Source organism: Macaca fascicularis, chromosome X, assembly GCF_037993035.2.
Source record: "Macaca fascicularis isolate 582-1 chromosome X, T2T-MFA8v1.1".
NCBI classification, from domain to species: domain Eukaryota; kingdom Metazoa; phylum Chordata; class Mammalia; order Primates; family Cercopithecidae; genus Macaca; species Macaca fascicularis.
The window spans coordinates 48,104,871-48,123,381 of record NC_088395.1 but is presented as its reverse complement, the minus strand read 5'-3'; the positions used below and the strand labels follow the sequence as shown (position 1 = coordinate 48,123,381).

The 18,511-nt window shown below is 44.1% G+C and overlaps 1 long non-coding RNA gene across 1 annotated transcript; it reads right to left on the bottom strand.

The window, feature by feature from the left end:
- Nucleotides 1–7,907: 7,907 nt before the first annotated feature.
- On the bottom strand, nt 7,908–9,056 carry LOC141409459 (uncharacterized). The gene is made up of 2 exons (XR_012430320.1): nt 8,455–9,056; nt 7,908–8,005 (listed from the first exon to the last, which is right to left on the bottom strand). It is a non-coding gene; the product is annotated as an uncharacterized lncRNA (long non-coding RNA).
- Between the last annotated feature and the right edge of the window lie 9,455 nt (nt 9,057–18,511).

Here is an 18,511-nt window from a genome sequence, read left to right as displayed (position 1 = left end):
TAGGAATCTCAGCATACAGGGTGATGGACTGTGTCCCAGGAAGGGCTTCCGTTTCCAGAAGTACCCAGGGTGCTGCCAGGTGATGCCTCTCTTGTGGCAAATACCTTTGGGCTGAGGCTGGGAGCCGCCTACAGCAGAAGCCCATGGGTAGGTGCTTGCCTGTGCATTTGGGACAGACACTCTGGGAAGTAAATTTGGAGGCGGCTGGACCTTCTCACTTTGTGAGTCCTGCCCTCAGGGAAGGTCAGGGAGCTGACATAACAGCCTCCATGCGTTTATGTGGTGTCTGTTGCTCAGGTCCCTGCTGGAGAGTGGAAGAGGTAAGGGAGACTCCACAGATAGCGCCCAGCAAATATTGGAAGTGGGGGATGTGCTGGTGCCAGAATCCAAACACGCCTGCCACAGTTGGGCGTCCTTGCCAGTGTGGGAGGCTGCAGCTCTGGGAACTTGTCTTTTACAGGATCGGGGACAGTTTGCCCTTCTGAGTTCTACACGTAGCTCCCGAATTCAACAGACCGGGAGGGGCCGTGGACCTTTTGGAGGGGCAGTTGCCCATCCCCTTGCAGTAAGGTACACACTCAGGACTGCGACTGCCTGTGGGACAGTGTCTTGGTTCCTTTCAGTGAGGAGGATGTTGCGGATGTGATGGCAAAGCCGAGCTCTGCTGGGTGTGCAGGCAGCACTCAGGTCCTGTGTGCAAAGCCTGTGTGCTACTGGGGGCCGGGGTACTGAACAACCACAGAGGCGATCAGTATAAGGTGTCCTGTTGGCCCCCAAAGTGGAAGATGATTGTGGTGAGTCTCCTGGGACATTTTCACAGAACAGAACATGTCAGCAGCCTCTTCAACTCCAAACTATTTAGCCAGGTTGTTTTGAATGTCGTCCTAAGGCAAAGATGTCTGGTAGAAGCGCTCTAAGCAAGGGGACAGCCTTGTTTAAGGCTCCATAGTCTGGAGTTAGCCTCACACCTTAGTAGTGGCTTTCAGCACAGCTCGTACTGGGGAGCTGGAAGGTGAGAAGGTGAGATGGTAGAGTTCGTTCTCCTTCCCTAACCAAGTGAGCACGGCAGGACTTGCCTCCGCTACTATGGGGGCTACTATGGGGCGTGTGGACCCCCACACTGGCAGGGGAAGGGGCTTGGTTAACCGGCTCCCACCTGGCAGTGGCAGCAATAGTGCAGGGCCCTTAGGGGGTTCTCTGAGGTCACCCGCTGACTGAGAGGGCCTGTTCCAGCGATGGGAAAAGGGGCGGATTGGGGACAACAACCAGGACAGAAACGTCTTTTAGCAACCCTGAGCCAACCTGAATAGGGAAGAGGGTGATGATGCTTTCCTGGTTCCTCCTCCCAAGCAGGCCACCTCCTGGGGAGGGCCCTTTAAAGCTGGAATGTTACCTGAGGTGAGGGAGATTCCAGCACTCCTGTTGAGAGCCAGCCTGTGGCATTGATTTGCTGGAGTCCTCCTGTAGGTGTTGACTTGCTGGAGGGCAAACCACAGTTGATGTGGTAAAGGCTGATTGTCTGCCAGAGGGACCTGCTTCCATGACCACGGGATCCGTGTGGGGCGGGTCCCTGTCCCTGGCAGAGATCAAGGCAGGTGCTGAAGGTGAGGCTGCCTCGGACGTGGAGGCCTGCCACGGCTGTCCTCCCACCCTGGCTCGTATTGTGTTGTTCCACTGATTTATCAGAGCACGTCTGATTTGGGATCCTCTTGTCCCTTAGGGCTCCATACCACCCGTGATGGTGAACTGTACGTGTCAACTTGCCTAGGCCACAGGGGTGCCCAGACATTGGGTCAAACTGTTCTGGGTGTGGCTGTGAGTGTGTTTCTGGGTGAGATTAACCTTTCCCCGGAAAACTGAGTGAAGCTGACCTCCCTCCCCGATGTGGGGGGCCCCACCCAGCCAGTTCAAAGCCTGAGGCGAACAAGACTGCTGAACCTCCGTGAGTCAGAGGGGACTCCTCCTGCCTGAGTGCTGGGGCTGGGACATCAGTTTTTTCCCACCCTGGAGCATGAACTAAAACGTCAGCTCTTCCTCGGCCTCAAGCCTGCTGGCTGTCACACTGGACCTGCACCACCCACTCTCCTGGGTCCCCAGCTTGCCAACTACAGGTCTTGGGACTTGTGGGCCTCTGGATCCATGTGGGCCAATTCCTTGTAATAAATCCTGCATATCTCCACATAGACATAGACGTATCGCCTCCTGTTGGTTCTGTTGCTCTGCAGAACCCTGACTAATAGATGACCTCTTCCGTGCATCTCAGGGCTCCCACTCAACTGGGGGCCTGGCTGGTGGTGGTTTATTTGCACTACGAGGGTGCAGCCTCACCGGTGATGTTCCTTGTGATTTAGGCCAGGTGGGGCGTTGTCTTCATAACTGCAGGCAACACTGGGCTGTGAGTTTGTCCTCCATGAATTTCTGTTCCATCCAGGGCAGCCATGGCCTGGTGGATTGTTTAGCCTTAGCCGTCACTGACAGAAACTACTGTGTGGACTCAGCATTCCATTCAGCCTCCTCAGACTACAGAGTCCTCATGCCGCGCCATCTGTCACCAGATAATCCCACTGGAAGGTGCAGAGCTGATGGAGGACATTTTTGGCCTCAGCTAACGTTTTCCATCACCAGTCTGCCCAGGGGGTTGTGAGGCCTCGTGTAGTGTGGGCAGCTTTCCAAGCCACCACAATTCACAAAAATGCAAAATCCACATCAACCAGGTGTATGTGGACTGTGGTGCAAAACCTCCTGGGGGTCATGCCCAGCTTCTGCACTAACTGTGCAGAATCCTTTAGTAGGGAAGCCACTTTTCCATCCCATCCTGGGGCAGCCAAGTGCTTCACTTCAGCCCCTGTCAGGTGGAGCTTGCTGTGTCTGTAGCTTTTTTTCTTTTTTTTCTTTTTCTTTTTCTTTTTTTTTTTTTTTTGAGATGGAGTCTCACTCTGTCACCCAGGCTGGAGTGCAGTGGCACGATCTCGGCTCACTGCAAGCTCCGCCTCCCGGGTTCACGCCATTCTCCTGCCTCAGCCTCTCGAGTAGCTGGGACTACCGGAGCCCGCTACCTCGCCCGGCTAATTTTTTGTATTTTAGTAGAGACGGGATTTCACTGTGTTAGCCAGGATGGTCTCCATCTCCTGACCTCGTGATCTGCCTGCCTCGGCCTCCCAAAGTGCTGGGATTACAGGCGTGAGCTACCGCCCCCAGCCGTCTGTAGCTTTTTCATTTGGTTCCCTGGCTAGGTCCTTAAGGACAGGTAGGGTGAGACAGAGGGTGTCTCCTCCTCCAAATGAGAAATGGCCTCTCCTTCTTGACCCTTCCCTGTTGTCCCTCACAACAGGAGTCTGTACAGAGGTTATGACCACTGGTCAGCTATTCGGAAGGGCAGAACGACAAGGGAACTGTTGTGGCATCAAGACGGGGGCTTTGAAGTGGATTCAAAGTCTTTTTGACTTTGCTGGTGGTCGCTGGCAAAGGAGAGGGTCAAGTTCCTCACTCTCTCATGGTGGTATTGTGCTGCGTCATCCTCTAGAGGGCGCCGGTTCTCTTCTCCGGGGTCTTCTCTGCCTTCTAGTCTCCTCTGATGAAAGATTATATGACCACAAGGTGGCGTAGCACAATAAGGGTTATTATTATTCTATGCCCCAATCATAGAATAGACAGCCAGGCTTGATGTGGCTAGTATGAATGAGACCTACCCTCTGGGCCGTGTCCTGGCGAGAAGCGAGCAAGCCCAACATGGGTCCCCGGTTTGGATTCAAGAGGACAGCCACCTCCTTTGGAGTCCTGGTTGGGACAACAATATAAACATCTTGTCTTTAGTCACGTGAAGTAACAGTTTTGCCCCACCTCAACAAATCTGTGGTCCTGATATTGCTCCGGAAAGGAACAGAAGTGACGTCGTCTGTAATAGCAAATTCAAATGTGACAAGAGCAGAGGCATGCTAGCTGTTTACAAAAGCGCCTCCCCCAGCTGTGCTTAGGGAATCCACGTCAGCCCGACGTTGCTGCCTTAGAGCCATGTTCACGTGTCATATGCGTCTCAGAGTACCCCAAATCACAGGGCCAATTCACGGGGCTCCTCCCACTCTAGCCAGTCATGGGGTCAGGATAGCCCACCCTCAGTCCAGAGATGTGTACTCCCCCCTCCTTTTGTGTTCAGATCCACAGGCCTTGTAGTGTCCTGTGGGTGCCCCAGCAGTTCCCTGCCTAGTGGGGCCCCAGGCGGGTAGGGTGACCTCCTTCCCCAGGCAATTCCACACCTGATCCCAAAAGTCAGTTCTAATGAAGTAGATTCATTCAAATACTGGTGTTACTGCTTAGCCAGGCTAGTGAGGCACAGAGAAAACCCACAAATGTAGAGTATGGGACACAGCACAGAGCAATCCCATGCCAAACTGATGGATGTAATGGCATTCCAAGTTTTGAGTTCCACCGCTTGAGACCATCCAGGATTGTTTTACCAGTTAATTGTCCTACTCTCTCCTATCTATTTCATGAGTACCAGAAATCCTTCCCTTTTCCTCCTTGTCACTTACAGGGATTTTGAGCAATTTAGGGTGTTGATGAAGGAAATATATGACCACAAGGTGGCATAGCATAATAAGGGTTATGGGGTGATTCTGTGACAGGTTTGCATGAAGTCCCTCACAGGAGGAGTCTGTACAGAGGTTATGGACACTGGTCAGCTATTCGGAAGGGCAGAACGACAAGGGAACTGCTTGGGCATCAAGACGGGGTTTTATTTGTCTAGGTGATGTCACTCAGCAGCAAAGAGAAAAGTCTCTGGGTCAGAGAACTCTGAAGGGTGGCAGCAGCAGCTTTGGGTATTTTATGGCCTGGGGCCTAACTTATCTATTCTCCAAAGATGAAAGATGTAGTGCCAGGTTTTCTGGGGTATGTAAAGCAGGAAGGCTCTCAATAGGCTCTCAATGGATAAAAGTCTATTTGTTTGGGCTAATTATAAAATAATTGGGTGTGTAAAAATTTGTTTGGTGCCAGCAAACTTTTGAGTTAAGGGGTCTCAGCCTGCAGTGAAGAAATAAACAACCTGGGGGTCAATACGTAGACCATGTTTGGCTCATTTATATAACAGTGAAGGTGTAATTCATCCTAACTGGTCCTTAGAAATTCTGGTATAAAAGTTTAAGGGTAGAGAGTTATAGGAACAAGATAAGGATGCCTGCTTTCGTCACTTCTATTAAAGATTGTACTCAAAGTTCTAACCAGATAAATTTTCAGGCAAAAGAAAGAAAGAAAAGGTGCCCAAATTAGAAAGAAAGTAAAACTATTTATATTCCCAGATGATATGATTTTTATATATATAGAAAATCCTAAAGAATCCACAAAAAAAAACTATTAGAACTCATAAACAAATCTTGCAAAATGGCAGAATACAAGATCAACACACAACTATCAATTGCTTTTCTATACACTATCGATGAAAAATCCAAAACGTAAATTAAGATAACAATTTTGTTTACGATAGGATAAAAAGAATAAAATACTGAGAAATAAAGTTATCCAAGCAGATGCAAGACCTGTACAAAACATTGCTGAAAGAAAGTAAAGAAGGCCGGGTGCGGTGGCTCACGCCTGTAATCCCAGCACTTTGTGAGGCCGAGGCAGGTGTTCAAGATCTGAGGTCAGAAGTTCAAGACCATCCTGGCCAACATGGTGAAACTCTGTCTCTACTAAAAATACAAAAAAAATTATCCAGGTGTAGTGGTGGGCGCCTGTAATCCCAGCTACTCAGGAGGTTCTAAGGCAGGGGAATTGCTTGAACCTGGGAGGTGGAGGTTACAGTAAGCCAAGATCACACCATTGCACTCCAGCCTGGGTGACAGAGCGAGACTTCAAAAAAAAAAAAAAAAAAGTAAGGAAAACTAAATAAAAGGAAAAACTAAATAAAAAATAAAACTAAATAAAAGGAAAGTGTTCGTGGATAGTTAAGGAAAACTTAACATTTTCAAGATGGCAATACTCCCCAAAGCAACCTACATATTCAATGTAATCTCTAGCAAAATCCCAAATCCCTTTTGTGCATAAGGGGAAAGTTAATCCTAAAATTTATATGGAGTTGCAAGAGTCCCTGGATAGCCAAAATCATCTTGAAAAAGAAGAACAAAGTTGGAAGACTCACACTTCCCTATTTCAAAACTTACTGCAAAGGTACAGTAATCAAAACAGTGTGGTGCTGGCACCAGGATAAACATATAGATCAATGGAATAGAATTGAAAGTCCAGAAAAAAACCCATGCAGCTCAAATGATTTTTGATTAGGATGCCAAGATCATTTAATGGGGAAAGAATAGTCCCTTCAACAGATGGCACTGGAAAAAATAGATATCCACATGTAAAAGAATGAAGTTGTACCATAACCCCATACCATATATAAAAGTTAACTCAAAATGGATCAAAGACCTAAATATAAGAACTAAAACTGTAAAATAACTAGAAGAAAATGAAGGAATAAATCTTCATGACTTTGGACTTGGCAATTGTTCTTAGATATGATACCAAAAGCATAAGGAACAAAATAAAAAAATGAATAATTTGACTTAATAAAAATGAAAACTTTTGTGTATCAAATGACATTATCAGGAGAATGAAAAGACAACCCAGAGAATGGGAAAATTATAATCTGATAAGGGTATCCAGAATATATAAAGAACTCTTACAATCTAATAACCAAAAAATACCCAGTTAACACTGGGCAAAGGACTTGAATATATATTTTTCCAAATAAGATATACATGATATACACATGGCCAATAAGCTCATGAAAAGATTTGTTATTAGTCATCAGGGAAATTCAAATCAAAACCACAATTAGATACCACTTTACATCTGCTAGGATGACTACAATAAAAACCAACAAAACAACAAGTGTTAGAGAGGATGTGGAGAAATTGGAACCCTAATACACTGCTGGTTGGAAAGTAAAATGGTACAGCCACTGTAGGAAACAGTTTGGTGGTTCCTCAAAAAGTTAAACATAGAAATACCATATGATCCAGCAATTCCACTCCTAGTTATATATGTAATAAAATGGGAAACAGGTAGGCATTCAAACAAAAACTTATCCACCAATGTTCATAGCAGCACTATTCATAATAGCCAAAAGGTAGAACAGCTCAAATATCTATCAACTGATGAGTGGGTAAACCAAATAGAGTATAGTATATCCATACAATGGAATATTATTCAGCCACAGAAAGGAATGAAGTACTGTTACTGATTAACCTTGAAGACGTTATGCCACGTGAAAGAAGCCAGACACAAAAGACCACATAGTGTATGATTCTACTTATATGAAATAGCCATAATAGGCAAATCTATAGCACCAGAAAGCAGATTAAGTGGTAGCCAGGGACTGGGGGGAAAGGGGAATAGAGAATGATTGTTTAATGGGGATGGGGTTTCCTTTTGGGGTGGTGAAGACGGTCTAGAATTAAATAGTGGTAATAGTTGCACAATACTGTGAATGTCCTAAATGGCACTGAATTGTACAATGTAAAATAGTTAAAATAGCTAAGTTTCACGTTATGTGTATTTTACCACAATAAAAAAAAAGGTGTTTATATGAGGTACAAGATGTGTGAACGGTGGCCATGAAGCAGAATGAATGAAAGCAAATGGCAGTGTGACTGAATGGGGGGAAACTGGGGGCACCGTGGGAGAGAATAGATGTGAATGATTGGTAGAGTGGGAAGGAGTAGGAGCCATGAGGGCAGAGTGAGCTGGAAGGGGAGTGACGGTGTTACTTTATATCTGAATGGGTCCTGTGCTCCTGGAAAGCAGTCATGGTTACAAAATTCTCACAGCTCCCAGCTCCCTTTGGGGTTCCAGCAAAGGGCTAACTTTAAAAGTCTCTGGATTGCCTGCTCAGGCTACCATAATAAAATGCCACAGACTGGATGGGTTAAACCAGAGGTTTATTTGGCATAGTTCTGGAGGCTGGGAGAAGTCCAAGATGAAGAGGCCAGCTGATTTGGTTCCTGGTGAGGGTTCTCTAAAAAGAAAGCCATAAGGCTTGCAGACAACTGCCTTCTTACTCTGTTCTCACATCACCTCTTTTTTGTGCAAATGGAGAGAGAGTGAGCAAACTCTTGGACGTCTGTTTTTAAAAGAGCACTAATCCCATTACACCAAGGCCCCACCCTCATGACCTCATATAGCCTTAATTACCTCCCAAAGGCCCCATCCTCAAATACCATCACATTGAGAGTTTGGGCTTCAACATACGAATTTGGGGGATGGGGGAGGGGCGCAATTCAGTCTATAGTAGTCCCTAATGTATCTGCATATTCTGAGATAAGACCTATCTCTATCTGTCCTGATGACTCAAGGATGACTCCTTTCCTTACCTGCCTCTATACAACCCGAGGTCTCCTTCCTTGTCTTTGGGATGTTCCTCATTAAGGAAAGTTTTCCCTATTGCAATAGCCTGAAAGGGCTCACCTGTGCATTTTCTTTCAGGTGATCAATTGGTAGAATGTGATTAATAGGGCAGAGTGCTTGAGGTCCGGAACCTGATCACTGTCTGTCTCCCGGTTATTCCCCTAGGCCTCAGGAAGGCCCCATAGGACTGGGACTCTGGAATCTCCGCCCTCTCAAATCTCTCTGCAACAGGTTCCCAGGAGGTCTGGCGGGGTCACAATCAGATCTGTCTTCTCACCTAGTCTCCGACTAAGATTCCACCTCACCCGGGCTCCTTTATCCCTAGGCTTCTGTCTCCAACTCTCCCTGCGCCTATGTTTACCAATGTCACTTTCTTCACGTTTCTTTTTCCGAGGACAGACTGTACCACACCTCCCTATTTGCACCAGTGGTATCTTCCACAACGGACTGTCCCAACCTGAGCCTTCGCCACCGCTAGGTTAATAGTATTTATCTCCCTACTGTTGTTTTCTTGAAAGAACTACCAGCTCCACACGTTCTCCTTGTCTGCCCAGTGATACTGACCTGTGGAGGGAGGAATGTATTTTCACCGACTCTGCATCCTTTCTCCCCGGCGATAGGTACCGGGGAGGTCCGTACCATTTCAGGCCTCCCCCATCTCCTCAGTGGTATCTCCCAGCGGAGGGGTCTGTGGTCCTGAACTCTGCATTTTTACACACCCGTTCTCTTGAAACACCCCATACACGCCCATAATTTGCCCGTCACTAACTTTGCACAAAGGGCCCCACTTTTATCGCCAAGTCTTCAAAGTCCTCTCGGAGTTCTATCTTTTCCAAACCTTAAGAGGCATATTACTCTCCTGTACGGAATGGTAAGGGCTCTAAAGATGCCTGCTCCCTTGACAAGCTGGTTTACTGGCACGGCCATTTTTCTTGCCAGCCAAAGACGTACAATCATTGCAGTTAAGGAACAAAAAAGTTTTGGTGTTCTATAGCACTGTTCGATAACTATAGTTAGCAATAATTTATTGTACATTTTTAAATACCTAGAAGAGAAGATTTTGAATATTCCCAACGCAAAGAAATGATAAATATTTGAGGCGATGCACATGCTAATTACCCTGATTTGATCATTACACATTGTATGCATATATTGAAATAACCACTCTACACCCCACAAATATGTACAATTTTTAAAAATTTAATCCTTAAATTAAAGAAAACCACAAAACAACTTTGGCTGCTAGTGCCAATGGCTTTGGGAACGGTACTGTGCATGAGAAAATATAGTGACTGGCAGTACCTAATCCTGGGTAAAGGTCGGAAAAAGGTGGCTGTCAGAGGAAGTTGTGACTGATTGTGGAAACACAAGGGGACCTTGCCCGAATAGGAATTCAGATCTTAACATCAGAGCAGGGTATGAGGCAGGGCAGAGTTCACATAGAACGGAAGTGAGAGGGCTGGTGGTCTGTGGGCAGAGCCGTCATTTAACCTCTTTGTGCCTTAGTTTCCCTAACTGTAAAATGGGGATGATGATGTTAATGATAATAATAATAATGCCTGCCTTGTATGGTTGTTGTGTATATCAATTGAGTCAATATAAGTGTTTACAACAATGCCTAGCACATACATGAGTTTAATATTATTATATTATTATTAATACCATAAAATGGATACATATAAACACATAAAAAGGAATACGGAAGTAGAGCAAAACCAGGGCCAGGCTGAAATGTCTATATATATATCATAGGATTCTACATAATTATGTTGAGCTACAGTTATTTTTCTGAGCTTCCTAGAAGCCACAACGTAGAGGGGGAAAAAGCTCATTTGCTTTCTTTATCTCACCCATACAGAGAAAGTAAGCCACTTCCTCAGAAGCAAAGATTTCCTTGATAAGACAGTTCTCTGATGCATCAGCCAAGTCCCTTATCAGCAATCTTGTGATAAATACAGGGATAGGATTGCTCTGCTGTGACTTAAAATATGTCTTCATGTGAACCAAAGGTGTCCTGCTAAAGCAGAACTAAAAAGATGTGACTCTTCAGGAAATCAAAGTCATGTCTGCATAAATACCTCTTATGTTCTGGCTCAATATATGGATAAAACCTTGATCATCAGGAAGAATCAGTAAACCCCATGCCCTTCAAATTCTTTTCTAATCTATATGTAGTTTTTCCACATCTGGGGTTTCAGTACAGCCTGAGCAACCCGAAGGTCTGCCCTTTTCCTTTTTAGGCTCAGAATTCATGATGTCCCTAAGCATGTTCAGTACTTTCCCTTCTGCCCTTTTTAAGAAAGTCTATATTATTTTGTCATTTTTTTCTCTTGCTACAGAAGTGATTTAGAAGTGGCACACCAAAAATCCAAACTCTTGAGGAATATACAATCTAAAAGGGGAAATTCACTTATAATCCCATATCACCAGTCATTCCAAATAACCAATTTCTGATGAATTTGGTTAATTTCCACCTATACACCTCTCTCTCCCCCTTGTTCTTTCTCTTTATATTTACATACACATATAAATATATATGTATGTAAATGTCTTCCTTTTGCTAAAATCTGCTCATTAGGTAAAACTGTTTTGTCATTCCATTTGCCCTTTCCAGAATAATATTAATAATGGTCACAGTAGTAATGATAATGATAATAGAAGTGACACAACAGGAGCCAACATGTAGTGAACTTACACTGCACCTGACACCTTACTAAGCATTATATATGCGTGATCACTTTTAGTTCTCATAATGACCTTAGGAAGTAGGTACCATTGTTATCTACCTCTTACAGATAAGGAAGCTGAGTACCAGAGTGGATAAGCAGATGGCATGGGCTTGCACAGCTGCTCACTGGAACTTAGAGCTGGAATAGCCCCGACTTAATGAACACTTGTTGATGGAAGGTATTTCAGTATCAGGACATAGTGATATTTTTAAGAGATGCTTTTTTTTTTCTTGTATGCATGTATCATGATTTATTAATCAGCCCCATATTGAAGGACTTCTGTGTAATTTCTGCTACAGTGCGGCAGTGATCTCTCTTGTCTTTTTCTTTAACTTTTATTTTAGGTTCAGGAGTACATGTGCGAGTTTGTTATATAGGTAAACTCATGTTACGGGGATTTGTTGTACAGGTTATTTCATTGCCAAGGTACTAAACCCAATGGTTATGTTTTTAATCCTCTCCCTCCTCCCACCCTCCACCTTCAAGTAGGCCCCAGTGTCTGTTGTTCCCCTCTTTGTGTCCATCAGTTCTCATCATTTAGTTCCCACTTATAAGTGAGAACATGCCGTATTTAGTTTTCTGTTCCTGTGTTAGTTTGTCAAGGATAATGGCCTCCAGCTCTATTCATGTTGCTGCAAAGGACATGATCTTGTTCTTTTCAAAATTGTTATTATTGTTTTTTGTAGAGACGAAGTCTAGAGATGAGGTCTTGCTATGTCATCCAGGCTGGTCTTGAACTCCTGGGCTCACATGATCCTCCCACCTTGGCCTCTTAAAGTGCTGGGATTACAGGCAAGAGCCAGTGCACCTGGCCTGATCTCATTCTTTTTGATGGCTGCATAGTATTCCATGGTGCATATGCACCACATTTTCTTTGTACAGTCTACCATTGATGGGCATTTAGGCTGATTCCATGTCTTTGCTATTGTGAATAGTGCTGCAATGAACATATGCATGCATGCATCTTTGTGGTAGAACAATTTATATTCCTTTGGCTATATACCCAGTAATGAGATTGCTAGGTTGAATGGTAATTCTCTCTTTAGCTCTTTGAAGAATTGCCACGCTGCTTTTCACAGTGGTTGAGTTAATTTACATTCCCACCAACAGTGTATAAGCATTCCCTTTTGTCTACAACCTCAGCAGTATCTGTTATTTTTTTATCTTGTCATCTATCTTTGTACACAGTGGTGAGCATTTCTAGAATGTCTGGTTCATAAGGTGGGCACGTTTTGAACTTTCATAGACATTGCCAAATTGCCTTTTGAAAAGTTAGTTCAAGTTGACACCCCCCACTAATAATGAATGAAAATACCCTTTCTAATCTTCTTGTCATGGTTTTAATCCTTGCCATTTGATAGTTGAAAATATCTCATTTCTTTTGTGTGTGTTTGTCAATGAAGTTGACAAATGCTACTTTTTTTTCTGTGGGAGTTTTAAATCTTTCTCTTACTTTTTTTTTTTTTTTTTTTTGAGACGGAGTTTAGCTCTTGTTGGTCAGGCTGGAGTGCAAGGGCACGATCTCAGCTCACTACAACCTCCCCTTCCCAGGTTCGAGTGATTCTCCTGCCTCAGCCTACGAAGTAGATGGGATTACAGGCATGCGCCACCACGCCCAGCTAATATTTTTTGGATTTTTAGTAGAGACGGGGTTTCACCACGTTGGCCAAGCTGGTCTTGAACTTCTGACCTCGGGTGATCCACCTCCCTTGGCCTCCCAAAGTGCTGAGATTATAAGCATGAGCCACCACGCCCAGCCTTTTTCTTTTCTTTGCTTTGCTTTTTTTTTTTTTTTTTTTTTTTTTCAGGCAGAGTCTCACTCTGTTGCCCAGGCTGGAGTGCAGTGGCGCAATCTTGGCTCACTGCAACCTTTGCCTCCGGGTTCAAGCCATTCTCCTGCCTCAGACTCCTGAGTAGCTGGGATTATAGGCGCGTGCCATCATGCCCTGCTAATTTTTGTATTTTTAGTATTTTTAGTAGAGACAGGGTTTCACCATGTTGGCCAGTCTGATTTCGAACTCCCAAAGTGCTGGGATTACAGGTGTGAGCCACTGTGCCCGACCCTCTTACTGTTTTTTAAAACCTTTTAGGGAAAACTAACTTAGATGAAAATGTTTTGGGTCAGACCTTTTATTGAAGCAGAACATACAGAGAAAAGCGTATAAAGTATACGGTTTAATGAACTTCTGCCAAGTGAAAACACCTTTGTAACCCATAGCTGGATCAAAAAGCAGGAAATGACAAGCCACCCAGAAGCCTCCATCATGCCACTTCCAATCACTATCGCTTGATTCACGGCTAACGACTTTCTGATTTCTACCACCATAGATTATTTTTGCCAGTTCTTGAATGTCGTATAAATGGAATCACACATTATTATTCTTTTGGATCTGGCTTCTTTTACTTACCATAATGTTTTTGAGATCCATCCTTGTTACTTTATGTGTCAGTAGTCTGTTCTTTTTCCATACTATTCACTATTCCTTTTGTATAAACATATCACAATTGTTAATCCATTCCCCTGCTGTTGGATATTCCATTTTAGCTATTACAAATAATGCTTCTGTGAGTATTCTTGTGCATGTCTTGGTGAATATACGTGTGCATTTCCACTGGGTATATACCTAAGAGTGGAGTTGCTGAATCCTAGGTTAGGTGTATCATCTACCTCTTGCAGATAAGTTAGATAAACTAACTTAGATGTTAATTTAGATGTTCAGCTTTATTAGATTCTACCAATCTGTTAAGTGCCTACACCATTTTACTTCCACCGACAATGTATGAGAGCTTCAGTTGCTCTACCTCCAGCCAACATTTGGAGGGAAATTGGAAGGGTTGAACAGATCCAGGATTTAGGGGGAGAAAGACTCAAATAGAATGCAGATAGCTGGGCCTGGTGGGGTGGCTCACGCCTGTAATCCCAGTACTTTGGGAGGCCAAGGTGGGCGGATCACGAGGTCAGGAGTTTGAGACCAGCCTGACCAACATGGTGAAACACCATCTCTACTAAAAATACAAAAATTAGCCAGGCGTGGTGTCAGGCGCCTGTAATCCCAGCTACTTCGGAGGCTGAGGTAGGAGAATCACTTGAAACCGGAAGGCGGAGGTTGCAGTGAGCCGAGATCGTGCCACTGTACTCTAGCCTGCGTGATAGGAGCAAAACTCCGTCTCAAGAAAGAAAGGAAGGAAGGAAGGAAGGAAGGAAGGAAGGAAGGAAGGAAGGAAGGAAGGAAGGAAGGAGGGAGGGAGGGAGGGAGGGAGGGAGGGAGGGAGGGAGGGAAGGAAGGAAGGAAGGAAGGAAGGAAGGAAGGAAGGAAGGAAGGAAGGAAGGAAGGAAGGAAGGAGGGAAGGAAGGAAGAAAGGATTCAAAAAACCTTTCAGGAAAGCTGAAGATTGTTGGTCTTAATTTTAGTTTTCTGTTGGCATATAGTGGTATCTCATTGTGGTTTAAGTTTGCCTTTCTCTGATGACTAGTGATGGTGAGCACCTTTTTACATATGTATTGGCCATTTGGGTATTCTCTTTTGTGAATTACCTGTTCAAATCTTTTTTTCTGGTTTTTCTATTGGATTATCTATCTATATTTATCTTATTGTTTGTAGGAGTTCTTTATAGTTTCTATAGTATAAAAGTCCTTTGCTGTAGATAGGTATTGCAAATATCTCAGAAAAGCCCTTTTTGAAATGAAATATTTCATTTCAAATGAAAAAGTCCTTTTTGAAATGAAATATTCTCTCTGAAGAATATGTTCTTTATTTTTGAAAGTATTATCATTTTGATTTTTATCCGACCTATTGAATAGAAGCATTCAATTACAGGGATCATGTCATTTGACAATGTGGCTGTGGATTTCACCCAGGAGCAGTGGAACTGATTGGTCCTCCTCAGAGGACCCTGTGATGCTAGAGAACTATAGAGAGATATAGAGATGTGATACTATGGAACTTTAGCCATTTGGTCTCTGTGGGTGAGGATGGCTTCCCTGAGTAATTCATGGTATATCTAGTAGAATAACTTTCCATCTCTGAAGTGCTTCAATATTTTGACCTCAGGTTCTAGGGATTAAAGATTCTTAATCCCTCCTAGACTGAACAATGTGTTTCTATTTTCATCTCCCATGTGAAATTTACCCTCGTGAATATGTACCTTTCTAACTTTTTGAGATCCCAAAGCCCACACAGACGTGCCCAAGTCTTGTATCATTTTCTGTTACAGGGTATCCTGTGACCAAACCAGATGTGATTGCCTCTTTGGAGGAGGGAGGACTTTGGATCACAGACAGAGAAGTCCCAAGTTTGAGTTGTACAGATAAGAAAGAAATGAGCAGGCCAGGCACAGTGGCTCACGCCTATAATCCTAGCACTTCGGAAAGCTGAGGCAGGCGAATCACTTGAGGTCAGGAGTTTGAGACCAGCTAGGCCAACATGGTGAAACCCCTTCTCTACTAAAAATGCAAAAATTAGCTGGGTGTCGTGGCCACACCTGTAGTCCCAGCTTCCTGGGAGGGTGAGGCACAAGAATCGCTTGAACCCAGGAGGCGGAGGTTGCAGTGAGCTGAGATCGCACCTCTGCACTCCAGCCTAGGTGACAGAATGAAACCTTGTCAGAAAGAAAGAAAGAAAAAAAGAGAGAGAGAGAGAGAGGAAGAAAGAAAGAGAGAGAGAGAGAGAGAGAGAAAAGAAAGAAAGAAGGGAAGTGATGAGAAGGATACTGCAGTGGGTCAGTGAGGGCTGGACATCTTTGAAAGCTCAGAAATATCTTCTTAAAGGATATTGCTAACTGCAAATTGTTAGTTTTGTGAGCTATTGTGTCACAGTAATGTTGGAGTGAGATGGTGAAGAGCTAGCCTCACCACAATCTGGCCTCGTCCTTCTGCTTATTCTCTTGTTCACCTCAATTGCTTCCAGCTTTCCTAAAAGGCTCTTTGCGTTCTGTTTGAGTCCTTCTCCCCACAAATCCTGGATGTGGTATCCTTCTCATCTCCCTTTCCCCTGCTCATGGCTCCCTAAACCTATTTTTACCTTCTCTCCCTTATTTTAGTTTTATTTATTTATGTATTTTTGAAGCACAATTTCACTCTGTCGCCCAGGCTGGAGTGTAGTGGCGTAATCTCAGATCACTGCAACCTCCGCCTCTTGGGTTAAAGTGATTCTCATGCCTCAGCCTCCTGTGTACCTGGAATTACAGGTGCATGCCACCACGCATGACTATTTGTGTGTGTGTGTGTGTGCACGTATGCGCGCGTGTGTGTGTGTTTGTGTTATTAGTAGAGACGGGTTTTTGTCATGTTGGCCAGGCTGGTCTCGAACTCCTGACTTCAAGTGATTCACCCGCCTTGGCCTCCCAAAGTGCTTAGAGGCATGAGCCACCGTGCCTAGCCTCTCCCCAGTTTTAAAGTATTTTTCTTAAACAATAAAATTCGCTTATATTTATCATCACTTTCCCATTCCAATTTCTATTACAGCAACTTGGGTTTTTGTTTGTTTGTTTGTTTGTTTGTTTGTTTTTTCTCAAGCTCAGAGTGTAGGAAAGAAATGTACTTGGAATTTCTTTCTGACTGGTATATAGGCTTGAAAGAAAAGTCAGTCCCACCAGAGACCTGCTTCTGACAAAGTTGTATTCACAGGCTAGAGTGTGGATTATTATTATTCTTTCTAGAAGCCTGGCAAGCTGATGACCAGCTAGAGAGGCACATCTTGAGGCCTTGAAGATATGAGGGCTGTCAGTTGGAAGCCAAACCTCACCATAAATCTAGCCGCAGGTATTAAGGGAAACCCAATTTAATTAATTAAATAAGCATAGTCCTTGGAAATGATACTTAGGAAAAATGTCTCCAGATTTAATAACAAACTCTCACAGAAAAATTAATAAAATCTACTATTATTAAGAATCGCTGTTTTGTCATAATGGAGAATAAGTGCGATACAAGAACAAAAGGGTTTATCAAATGATAGGTAGCTACAGATTTAAAAATAGCCACTAAAGAACAGCAATTAAAAATATACTTTAGGCCATGTAATCCCAGCACTTTGAGAAGCTAAGGCGGGTGGATCACCTGAGGTCAGAAGTTCAAGACCAGCCTGCCCAACATGGTGAAACTCCGTCTCTACTAAAAATACAAAAATTACCTGGGTGTGGTAGTGGGTGCCTGTAATCCCAGCTACTCAGGAAGCTGAGGCAGGAGAATCGCTTAAACCCGGGAGGTGGAGATTGCAATGAGCCACTGCACTCCAGCCTGGGTAACAGAGCAAGATTCCATTTCAAAAAAAAAAGAAAAAGAAAAAAAAAAGAAAGAAAAGAAAAAGAAAGAAAGAAAAGAAGAAAAAAACAAGAAATCAGTATCCAAAGCGTTGGCACCCTTTATGGACCCATAGGGAGATGTGAGATTTGATTACCTAGGCTCGTTGGGGCACAAGGCAGGGGAAATCCAGTTGGCATTAAGGAAGGGGGCTCTGGCATTCCTTGGCATGCAGTGACAGCTAGCTGTTTTCATGATCATCTGTGATTATCTTGGTTGAAGTGAACACTTCAAGGCCTCAGGTACTTGAGTATCCACCCCAACCAAAGAGTACAAAGAACATGAGGGACTGCTTCCTTATGGGAGTGGCTGCTTCCAAAGGTGCTGGTCGTTGCAAAGAATGGCAAATTGAAATTCCTAAATTCTCTGCTCAAGACACAAAGTGAAACTCAGGCATTCTGTAAGAAGAAATTATTACCATGCATGTCCATTGAATGTTTTGCCTACATTCCCGCTCTGTCATTTGAAACTTCAGGCTTCGATCATGAAAGAGGGCCTGGGGGGCTGGAAGAATGGTGTTGTGTGGCAGGATGCAGGAAAATGTACCTTTAACTCCTAATTCCCACTGAGCTTCCTGTGTAAGCACAATCCTTTTGGATTCATTCTCCCCTGAAGAGACGGTATCTGCCTTAAATAAAGACCCTGTAGTGACCTGAACTGAGAGTGATTTTTTTTTTTTTTTTTTTTTTGAGACAGAGTCTCGCTCTGTTACCCTGGTTGGAGTGCAGTGGCACGATCTCGGCTCACTGCAACCTCCGCCTCCTGGGTTCAAGCAATTCTTCTGCCTCAGCCTCTTGAGTAGCTGGGACTACAGGTCCGTGTCACCACACCCGGCTAAATTTTTTTTGTATTTTTAGTAGAGATGGGGTTTCACCATATTTGCCAGGCTGGTCTCGAACTCCTGACCTCATGATCCGCCTGGCTTGGCCTCCCAAAGTACTGGGATTACAGGCGTGAGCCACCGCACCCTGATTCTTTTTAAGAGACTGATTCTTTTTAAGGGAAGCCAATTTTCATCTCTCCCATCCCACTCCTCTATCTCCAAACCTATAACTGTCTTATGTACCAAGCACTTTATGCGTTTTACAAA